General features: G+C 36.7%; 1 long non-coding RNA gene across 1 annotated transcript; it reads right to left on the bottom strand.

Annotated features, from left to right (window-relative positions):
* Nucleotides 1-870: 870 nt before the first annotated feature.
* Nucleotides 871-5,870, bottom strand: LOC116421103. Its single transcript, XR_004231421.1, has 3 exons — nt 5,702-5,870; nt 1,901-2,008; nt 871-1,091 (listed from the first exon to the last, which is right to left on the bottom strand). It is a non-coding gene; the product is annotated as an uncharacterized LOC116421103 (long non-coding RNA).
* Nucleotides 5,871-10,419: the final 4,549 nt, after the last annotated feature.

Raw genomic sequence — 10,419 nt, 5'->3', positions numbered from 1 at the left:
CATAAAGATAGCAGCTGTTGCTAATAGCTATAATGAGAGCATGAACCTTTCTACTGCTTTGAGGAAGGTTATGAGTAGTTGATTAGTTTTTTTGTGTGTGCTTGTTTGTTTTTGTTTTTTAAGACAGCTATATTCCAGGATTTGGGGTTCATTAAATAAATTTGCCCTTATTCCATGATGATAGAGGTAAGTATGTTGAATGAAGAGACAACAATAAAACCAGACAAGACTTTGTCTTGGTGAATCTTGGCAAACTCAAGTGGGGAGTCTAGTTACCTACATGGCTTTTCCTGTTTGTCTTCCTTTCCCTGTGTTGTGTGTGCCCTTGGGAATGGTCTAATGCAATGGATTGAGCTTTAAACTGCAGGAGGCACAGAATATGCCAGATGGTTGGAATTAATGGCTCTGTTACAAGGTCAGTAACAGCTTCATCCTTGAAAATACTTGTTTAATACTTTTATATTTTCTCAGATGTGCCTATGTCAAAACAGGGGATCCTTGCAGTCAGTTTCCATGGGACTGTATAGTAGTACCTTTGAAGTCTCATTGTTCTGCAGAGGATAGAATTATTCTTCTTAGAACATTTAAATTTTCTTTCTATGAAAAAAAATATGCTTTTGTACAGTCCTCTAGTACAGAGTTGCTCTGTCCTTCCCTATTACATTTTTCCATAGACTAATTTCTTGATTTTGGGTTTGGCTTTTGAATTTTTTTCCCTGCTATTCTTCCTGGATTCTTCTTTCCATCTTGTTTAACAAGATCTGATCCTCTCTAGTAAGTTAGAATATAGGAAGACATTTCTCAAGTCTTTCTGTCTTCTTAATCAAGGTTATAGGTTGACATTTCCTAGGCACATAATTGGATGAAAGAAAAATAGTATGGAGCACACAGGTCATGGTGAAAATTCCACTGATATCTTTATTTCCTGGATCTTTAGACCTTTGTGATTGTCTTTTAAGTCACAGATAAACTGTCTGTTTTGTATCTAATCACTACTGTGTTCCTGGTCTCATGTGAGCTTCTTGGGTCTCCAATTCAAAGCTGTTCTAGTTTCCATCTAACACATTGAGCCTGGTCACTTGGAGGCATACCTATGGTAGATGGAATGAAAATCAACTGGTTATACTGTAAAAGGAAGAAGAGAATGGTCACTGAAAAGAGAGGCTGTAAATAAGGAAATAACATAGGAAAATTGGCTTTTTTTAGTGAGGGGCATGTGGATCAATTGATGAAGATTCTTCCAGAAACTCTAGGAGAGATCATTAATGAACCAAAGCTCTGCAACTATTTCCCCTCAATATATGGGATTGTTCATAAGGATACTTTTTTTTTGAGAGTGATAAGACCTTCATTTCCCTTGTCCTTGCTCATTCTTCCCTTGTCCTTGACCATTTCGTCCTCTATTGAGTTCAGCTCTCTATCTCTTTGAGACTTGATAGTATGACTGGTAGTGGATAGATAATCATAGTACCCAAGGTCCTGATGCATTTGTATTTATCAGTGGGAATCTGGTGCTGAATGTTAGTTGGCTGCCACTTTTTGTTCCTGGTCCAGAATGTCCCCTTTCTCTCCAGACCCTATGGCAGTAAAAGCTGCCAAAGCAAACAGTGACAGCTCATGAGAGAGAAGAATGAGCTGTTGGCATATTTATTGCTCCATTTTTTTTGGCGGACCAAAGGGTATAAAAACTAGAGTGGTGGTGGTGTGATTTTGTCCATCATGACTTGCAAGGAGGATGTTGTTTAGTAGAAAGCAAACTCTTTCCAGGTGAGAGTCTTTAGACATCTAGCTTTCTAGATTATATGCCACATGGGTCTAGCTCTTTCTGATCTGAGGAAGATGCAAGTTTTCTCTTAAAGAAAAATACCCATAAGAAAAGAAATCTGACTTTTTGCCTTACCTTGTATCCCCGATAGAGCCCTTTTACTCCACCATTTAAATGCTGTAGGTCTCCAAGCTGGGCATTTATTAGAATGTAGCTTGTTTGATAAAAGTCATGGTCACAGCACTGTCAATTGAAAATCAGATAAATTGGTAACTGCCTATGTTTTCTGAGAAGAATGCTATTAGAACAGTATAGAGAGAGCACTGGTCCACTCACCACAGGTGACTCTTTCTCAGGGCATGGTTCTGATTAATCTGCAACTTTAAACACCGGCACATGAAAGGTGACCAGAGTTCTGCACCACCCCCATCCCCCTGTTCTTCAAAAGGAACAAGTGTGACAGTTGAGTTTATTGCTCAGCATTGTTAATACAATTGATTTTGGGACAGTTCCAAAGAAACTACTAAAGTACTCATGGAAAATGAAGGGTAACACATTTTAGAAGGATTCTGGTGCATTTTGGCTCCTGCCATGGGCTGCATAATCTTGGCAAAAAACTGGATGAATTCATTATCTACAAATAGTGGAAAATATTATAAATGGCAGTAAATGAAATAAATGGGAGTTTCCACAGTAATGTACTATTCTTTGAGCCACCCAGAAAGAATACAGATTGGTTTACTGGGTGGAGAGTCTGAGCTGAAATGCAAAAGCATGTTCTGGGGCTAAAGTAGATGTTTGGGGATAAAGCATTCCTGTTGCTGCTTAGAGGATTTCTTGGTTTCTAGCCCATTTGAGCTATGCATGTATTGCATGCCATTAGAATTGAAAGAGAACTTGAGGTCAGATTTTACTGTTGCATAAACTTGCTTTTTGATTCTCATTTTATTCAGAAGCGTGAGAGAGACAAATAGGTAGACAGAGACAGACAGATGGGAATTGGGGAAAGAGAGAGGGACACATGCAAAGAGAAAGAGAGTGAGACAAGAGAGAGAAAAGAAAGAAAAGGAAAGAGAGGGAGAGGGAGAAGGAATAAAAGGAGAGAGAAAGAGGAAGAGGAAGAGGGAGGAAAGGGAAAGGGAGAGAGCACTGATATTTCTGATTAGGAGGAAATGATCTCTTGTATTTTGGACCAATTTCTTACTCAGGCCTCTGATGATGAGCACATGGAACAAAAGCTGTGGTTGCCTGTCTTTGGTAAGTGAGAAGCAATTTCTAAAGCAGTGCCCACTCATGTTTAGTCCTTGGCTCCTCTCTGCTCACCCCACCCCTGTAGCCTGGGGATTTCTCCTGTCAGTTTGTAATTTTTTGAAGAGGACTGGAAGGCCTCATTCATTTTCCCCAATAAAATTTCAGTACACAATGGTCCCCACCATCCCACAGCCAGCCATTCACTCCTTGACTCTGAATTCTTTCTTAATTAGGGAGTTGCCAGTTGGAATGGAGAAAGCAGCAGAATGAAATTGAGATTGACCTCTCTGACTTCCCTGAACACATCCTTGTCTTGGCTTGGAACTAATGACCACTGAAGTGAATCTCAAAACCAAGAAAGAAATCTGTTGAGCAAAAAGCAAAATAATAAAAAAGAGCCATGTTTATCTCATGCCATCTGCATTATTGCATTTCTCTATCTTTTTTATTTCTTTGAATTTTCTTAGTCATTTGGAAAAGTTGTTATACTTAAATATTTACTGGTAACTATGGGCTGGTTTCTTACCACCTGTAATTTGTTGGAAATTGTAGAATCTGAAATACCTCTACATACCCCTTGCCTATCCCAGGCCTTCTTTTCTCCAAGTGTTACCCTGGCAACATACCATCTGGTACCTAGGAGGACCACTAAGGGGTGTAATAGAATAAGTGTTGCATTTGGAATTAAGACAGACCTGGGTCTGCATCTTGGCTCTAATACTTACTAGCTTCATGCCTATAGGTAGATTGCTTTCTTTTTCTGACACTGCTTCCTTATCTGTAAAATGAGAGTAATATGACACATCCTACTTTCTTCATAGGGCAGATACAAGGGAATTAGTAAAAACTCACATTTTTATAATCCTCCAAAGTTTAAGAAAGAAAGATCTGAGGTTTAGACTTTGGTTTTCTCTCTTGGTCTGGTAGAAATGTGAGAAGGTCTAATTCAATTCAAAGTGTATTTATTACATATCTATCATATGCTGGTACTGTGTGGGTGGGATATAGAAAAAGTCTAATATACATTCCTTATCATAAAGAGGTTATAGATTCTTTGGGAAGACAAAAGTATAACATGTCATGCCATGAAGCTTATCTTACCCCTTTATCCCCAGATCCCAATTCTTTTCCAGCTTTAACTCTGAGGAATAACCATTTATTTTTCATTCTTTCATTCCCAAATGAAATACAGAACAACTAGAAAGTAAAGGGAAAAAAAAAACTGAGGAGGATATTGCTATTATAATAGTAAGCACATACAGGGGTGGGCTGGAGCCATAGGAAAGCTGATTGTTAAATTGCCATTTTGAGCATTTTTACTTTAGAAATTGCCCAAAGCTAGAAACTAGGGCTTGATTTATTGTTTTGTTGATTCGATTGCCTTCTGTTGATAGGCAGGTATTGAAGAAAATGTTAAAAATGCAGATTTAATTTTTTCTTTCTCTCCCTCCTTCCTTCCTTCCTTCCTTCCTTCCTTCCTTCCTTCCTTCCTTCCTTCCTTCCTTCCTTCCTTCCTTCCTTCCTTCCTTCCTTCCTTCCTTCCTTCCTTCCTTCCTTCCTGTTATTAAACATTTATGAAATCAGTCCTGCTTGGGGTCAGAAGACTTGTCTTAGTGACTATGTGATTGATTGACCTAGCTCTGAGAGGACTTTGAAAACTATTAAGCACTATAGTAATACAACTTTTCATTGTTCTATGATTCTATAATTAAATAATTGATTACATAGCACAGACATCAAGTTTCATAGCAGTTTCTCAGAATTAAAGAATCAGTGTGGACCAGAAGGGATAAGAAAAACTCAATAATATAATAGTAGTTGAATATATATATATGTATGTATGAGTGTATGTGTATACATGCATATATTTTATATATATATACATACATATATATGTATGTATATATATAAAAAACTATATTCTTTTAGTTTATCCTTAGAATAATTCCAGGTAGTAGGTATTGTTATTACCTTTATTTGAAAGATAAAGGAACTGAGGTCAGAACTAAATGACCTGCCCAAAGTCGCAGTGTGGACAAAAGCTCAGAAGTAGGAAATCACAGAGACTAGATAGTACATACATACAGCAGTGGAAAAAGTATTGCATTAAGTGTTGTGGAAGGGATCAAAAAAGTATCAAAGATGCTTCATCTTCTCAAGGATCTCAAAATCTGGATGGGGATATAGAACATGTATGTAAAAATAGATAAAAATATGCATATACACAAATAGCTAAAATTCAGGACAGTTTATAAGTGATGATTTGCATGACTAGGCAGTCCTATAAGCCTCCAGAGAGATATAAAGAGGAAAATATGTGTACTATATATATTCAATTCAACAAACACATTAAGTTGAGAAGTGGGCTGAATGCTAGGAATATAAAGAACGAAAGAGAAACAACAATAACCAAAAAAAGACAAAAACAAACAAACTTAAAGCAGTCCAAGCCCTTCAAGAGTTTGCATTCTACTGTATGCAACAAAGCAAATATACAAAGTAATTTCAATCAGTTTCTAAACATTTATAACTATTATCTACTTTGTGCCAGGCACTGTGCTAAGTAGTGGAAATACATATATGGAAAAGGAGACAGTCCCTGCCCTTGAGAAATTTATAATCTAAAGGGAAAACAGGTGCACAATAGGAAGCTGAGAAAGAAAGAGTGGAGTTAAAGGAAAATACCTGGCAAGGGAGCATGATGAAAAATCCCAAGTACAGTCTGGTGACAGATGGAGAGGTGGCTTAATTGGATGTTCTCCCTCTTTAAACAGAAATTTTGAGAGGAGGTCTCTGCTTTGTCCTCCCAAGTGAGGAATCCAAGAGCAGAGTCTACCAATGAGCCATGAGTACCAGGGCTGATGGGACTTTGCATGATAAATGGTTATAATGGAGGAGTTTAAAGGAGTGCAGCTGGATGGGGGTTGGGAGTGGGAAATGCAATCAGAACAGCAAATATGCAAACTAATTTCAAGAGGAAGAATGAGCTTTTGGTAAAATTAGTGTATGCTCAAGAATTTAGTGACATATCTGGGAATTCTATCAAGAACTGCAAGGAATGAATAAAGATCATTTTTTGGGGGAATAAATGCAATGCAATACAATATAAAGACAGTTTTATAAAAATGGACAGTGAAATAGGCTCATGATTTAAAAAAACACAACCAGACATATCCTCCCAACCTTTCTTCCTCTTATCTCAACTTATTAGAAAAGAGTATACTTTCAAGTTTCTTTTTTTTTTTTTCTGTTTCTACTCAAAGAAGCACTAGAGTGTCTTTTAAAAAAATCTATCAGATTTCATCTCTAGTGTAAATTGAGAGCCCAGCAACTAGAGTTCTTTGGGTACTCTCTTTTTTTTTTTGCTGCTCTTCCATAACTGGGCCATTTTTCAAAATAAGTTACCTTGTAAAGTACCCAATTTGTCCTCTGTCAATGTTCAATTATTTCCTAGGAACAGGTCTCAAATTTTCATCACTTCTTATTCTGTTTTTTAAAATCAGATTGTCAATTCCCTGAGAGCAAAAGTATCATCTTTTTAATTGTGAAAAATTATTCTTGAGATTTAGTGGATTATAAACTCAGTCTAAGTCAACAGCAAAACATGATAGGCAGGAAAACTAATGCTATCTATCTTTAGCTTTGTTAAGAGAGGAATGGTGTGCTTTCACCAAATAAGGGAGGCTTACAGTCTTGCATTGCAATACACTCTTGCCCTGGCCAGAACATATAGGAAGAATTGTGCTCAGGCAGGTGGCCACATTTTATGAAGGATATTAATAAACTGAAGAAAGTCTAGAGGAAGAAACCAGATTAATCAATGGCTTTAAGAGGTAGCTAAGTGGCTCAGTGGATAGAGCACTAGTCCTAATGTCAGGAGGACCTGAGTTCAAATATGACTTTAGATACTAAAAACACACCCTAGCTGTGTGACCCTGGGCAAGTCACTTAACCCCAATTGCCTCAGCCAAATAAAATTAATGGCTTCAAGTTTATGGCATACAACATTCGATTTAAGAAACTAGGATTCTTTAGTCTCAAGAAAAGAAAATTAATGGGGAACATAGGGCATAAAGCTTTCAGTATTTATGTGAAGGATTCTCACATGGAAGAGACTAGTTCTGATTGGTCTTAGAGGAGAAAACCAAGAGTAATCGGTATAAGTTATAATAAGACTGTTGTTGATAATTCTTAGTTCTCAAAGGAAACCATGATAACAGGGAGGTGCTGCCATGACATATAAGTGAATTGGATTTAAGTGAGGGAGGGATGGGCAAGGTCACCTGCCTCACTTTTCCCTCCAGAGCCATCTTGGTTCAGTAGCAAGATACAGAGCAAGAATTCTGGAGAGGGCCCTGGATGCAGTGGGAGACCTTGACCTTTTTCAGGTAAGGTTTCAATAGGTCTCAGTTTGAGGCTGTATCCATTCAGTAATTAAGGCTAGATAACAATTGAGGCAAAGAATCTCTTCTTTCACCTAATCCAAATATACATACACACATATGTATGTATGTATGTATATACATATATGAAAATCTGATAAGGGAAGACCCTCAGGGTTGCTGGCCAAAGCAAAAATGACTGCTATTTATATTCAATCTGATTTACAATCAATTTACAGGGCCCAAACTACAACCAAATGAGGCTTGGCCTAGGACCTATTAGTGGCCAGTGAGGCAGATTTGGATTTGATATAAGAAAGAAATTTTCTTAAAAGTCTAATAGGTTACCATAAGTAGCAAGTCAATAGAGGTCTTTAAACCAAGATTAAGTGGCCACTTGTTGGGTATGTTGTTGACTAGAGGAGTGTCTTGCTCAGATTCAGGTCAGACCAAGTGACTTCTAAGGACCTTTCAACTCTGAACTCTACAACTACATGCATGTTTGTCTTTTTGTGTGGTTTTGAAATTGGTAATTAGAGTATTAAATTGATTCTGTATCATTTTTATCGATACTATTTGTGATTAATTGGTTTTGTCCTGTAAACTCTTCTATGTAATTTTTTTTTTTAATCTCTGATTTTAGTTTAGGGATTCAGCTGACATATAATGCTTTAGGTTGAGATCCAGTTCTCTTGTTAGTCACTATTCTATTTTTGCCTCAAGGAAATCTGCTATTCTTGGGGGATATGGATCTAGGATTTTTTTTTACTACCATCCTATCCTGCAAGGATCTCTGGTTTGCTATGCAAAGAAATCTGGCCTACTATCTCTAACCTTGTAGGAAATCTCAAACATTGAACTTTTATTAGTCATCAGAAGAAAAACGGTGGCTATTGCTAGCCCCTCATTCCTAGTTTTCCACCAGTCACATTGTTTCCCTCTGTCTCAATCTGTTGTCCTCACCTCCATAATTTTATCTTCCTTCCTCACTTATAAATTATGTTCTTTGCTCTATATTTCAAAAAAAAAAAACCCTATAAAAGGGGAACTGTCCTGTTTAGGATCTTTTGGCTCACTTGGGCAGTCATTTTTTATTATAGGTGGTGCCCAGCTGTTTCACAGTATGCTCACTTAACTAGTGGTTGGCAGTTAGTGAGCATAACAATGGAGAAATGGAACTTGGTCAGACATGGAAGAAGCTTAGGTCATCCACTGCATCCCATGTCATCTTTGACTTGCCACTAGACTTTAGTGAGTCTGGAAGAGAGAATATGACAGATGTCTGAGCAACTCTACCTCATTTAAATCCAACTCACATACAAGTTTAGACATCACCCATCACATTACAATGTCACTGGTTCTGTTCAAAAATGAAGGATGAATAATAATGATCAGATCCACATCCTATTAATAAACTATTCTCTTGCTCAAAGAATATATGCCTCAGTAACCCTTTGTTGTATTTTACTTGTAATAGTAACTTATGGCATATGTTTTAAAAGTGGACTGATTTTTTTTGGCAAGGCAATAAGAATTAAGTGATTTGCCTGGGGTTACCCAGTTAGTAAGTGTCAACTGTCTGAGTCCAGATTTGAATTCATTTCTTCTGCTCCAGGTGAGTTGATTTTCAATGACATATAGGTTTGTCATCAACTGGTGCTATTGGACACACACAAAAAAAAAAAGTAAAAAAATCCTCATCTGGTGAGTGAGGAACTTACATCCTGGGGGGCCAAATAAGTACAGACATATATACATATATATATATATCTGAATGTAAATGTATGTGGATATATATGTACATGTATATATGTATGTATATATATCATTAAATATAAAGTAAATTAATTCAAATTGATACTAACTGATCAAATAGAAGGTAATTTGGGAAGGGAGGGAGGGCACTAGCACTTGGGGGGAATGAGGAAAAACTTCAAATGGAAGTTTCTTGAACTTCATCTTAAAGAAAGTGAGGGACTTGAAGAGGTGGAGGTAAAGGGAAGTAAATACTAGACAGACATGTTGGATGGCCAATGCTAAGACATAAAATGTATCTGTGAGGAACTGAAAGATCAGTGGCTGGACTGCAGGTTGAAGGAGAGAAAATAAGGCTGATTGATAAGCTGAGGTTAGTCTGTGCTGAGCTTCTCAACCCAAATAGATGAGTTTATAATTCATCTTAGAGGCAGTAAGAAGTCAATGAAGTTTTTTGGAGTAGGATATTCATATAGTTAGAGGAATAATATCTCCTTCCAGCATAGATGGGAACAAAGAATGTTATTATTGCAAGCACCAGAAAGGCAGGAATTCAAGGGTTATAAGCTAAAGGCAGACACCTAGAGCAGAGAACAGAGCTAATTTAGCACCTGTGATGACTTTTGATAAGTAAATCAGGTGCAATCAGAGAGCCAGATGACCAGAGGTTTGGAGCATTGCCTTCAGCTGATCCTGGAGAGGTAATGACCACATTTCTTCCCAGATATATGTATATAGCAACTGATCTACTATATGCATATAATAGCAAATGATTGATGTGTAATGGTAAATCTGTCAAAAGTGATACATCAATTAGTGTACATTTTGATTCAGAGCATGGAACATGAAGTGAGGAGGAAGATATATTTCAATAAGTTCAGATACATACTCTTTTAACATTGTTATAAAATGCTTCTCACTAACCTATTCTCAACTACTCAGTTTTTTTTTTTCATTAGTGAGCCATAGTCAAAATTGAGTTATGTAAATATACAGTGTGTATTATATATTTAAAATCTATGTATGTGTATATTTACCCAGGGTTGTGTAGTTAAACATGATAAGACTTAAAATAATATACTGCTAAGGCAATTTAAAATAATTTACTTAAAATTTTTGAAAACTCTCTGCCCTTTAATTGTTTTTCATTAAGGTGTTGAAAAACATGTTTCATTAAAGAGATAAATAATTATCTCTTTTCATTCTGAAATAGTGCCTTGGGTTTCTTAAAGGGACCGATTTAGTTATTAATAATTAAATTAATAA

The sequence above is a fragment of the Sarcophilus harrisii genome, chromosome 2 (genome assembly GCF_902635505.1).
Source record: "Sarcophilus harrisii chromosome 2, mSarHar1.11, whole genome shotgun sequence".
NCBI classification, from domain to species: Eukaryota; Metazoa; Chordata; class Mammalia; order Dasyuromorphia; family Dasyuridae; genus Sarcophilus; species Sarcophilus harrisii.
This window is presented reverse-complemented; position numbering and strand designations above follow the sequence as displayed.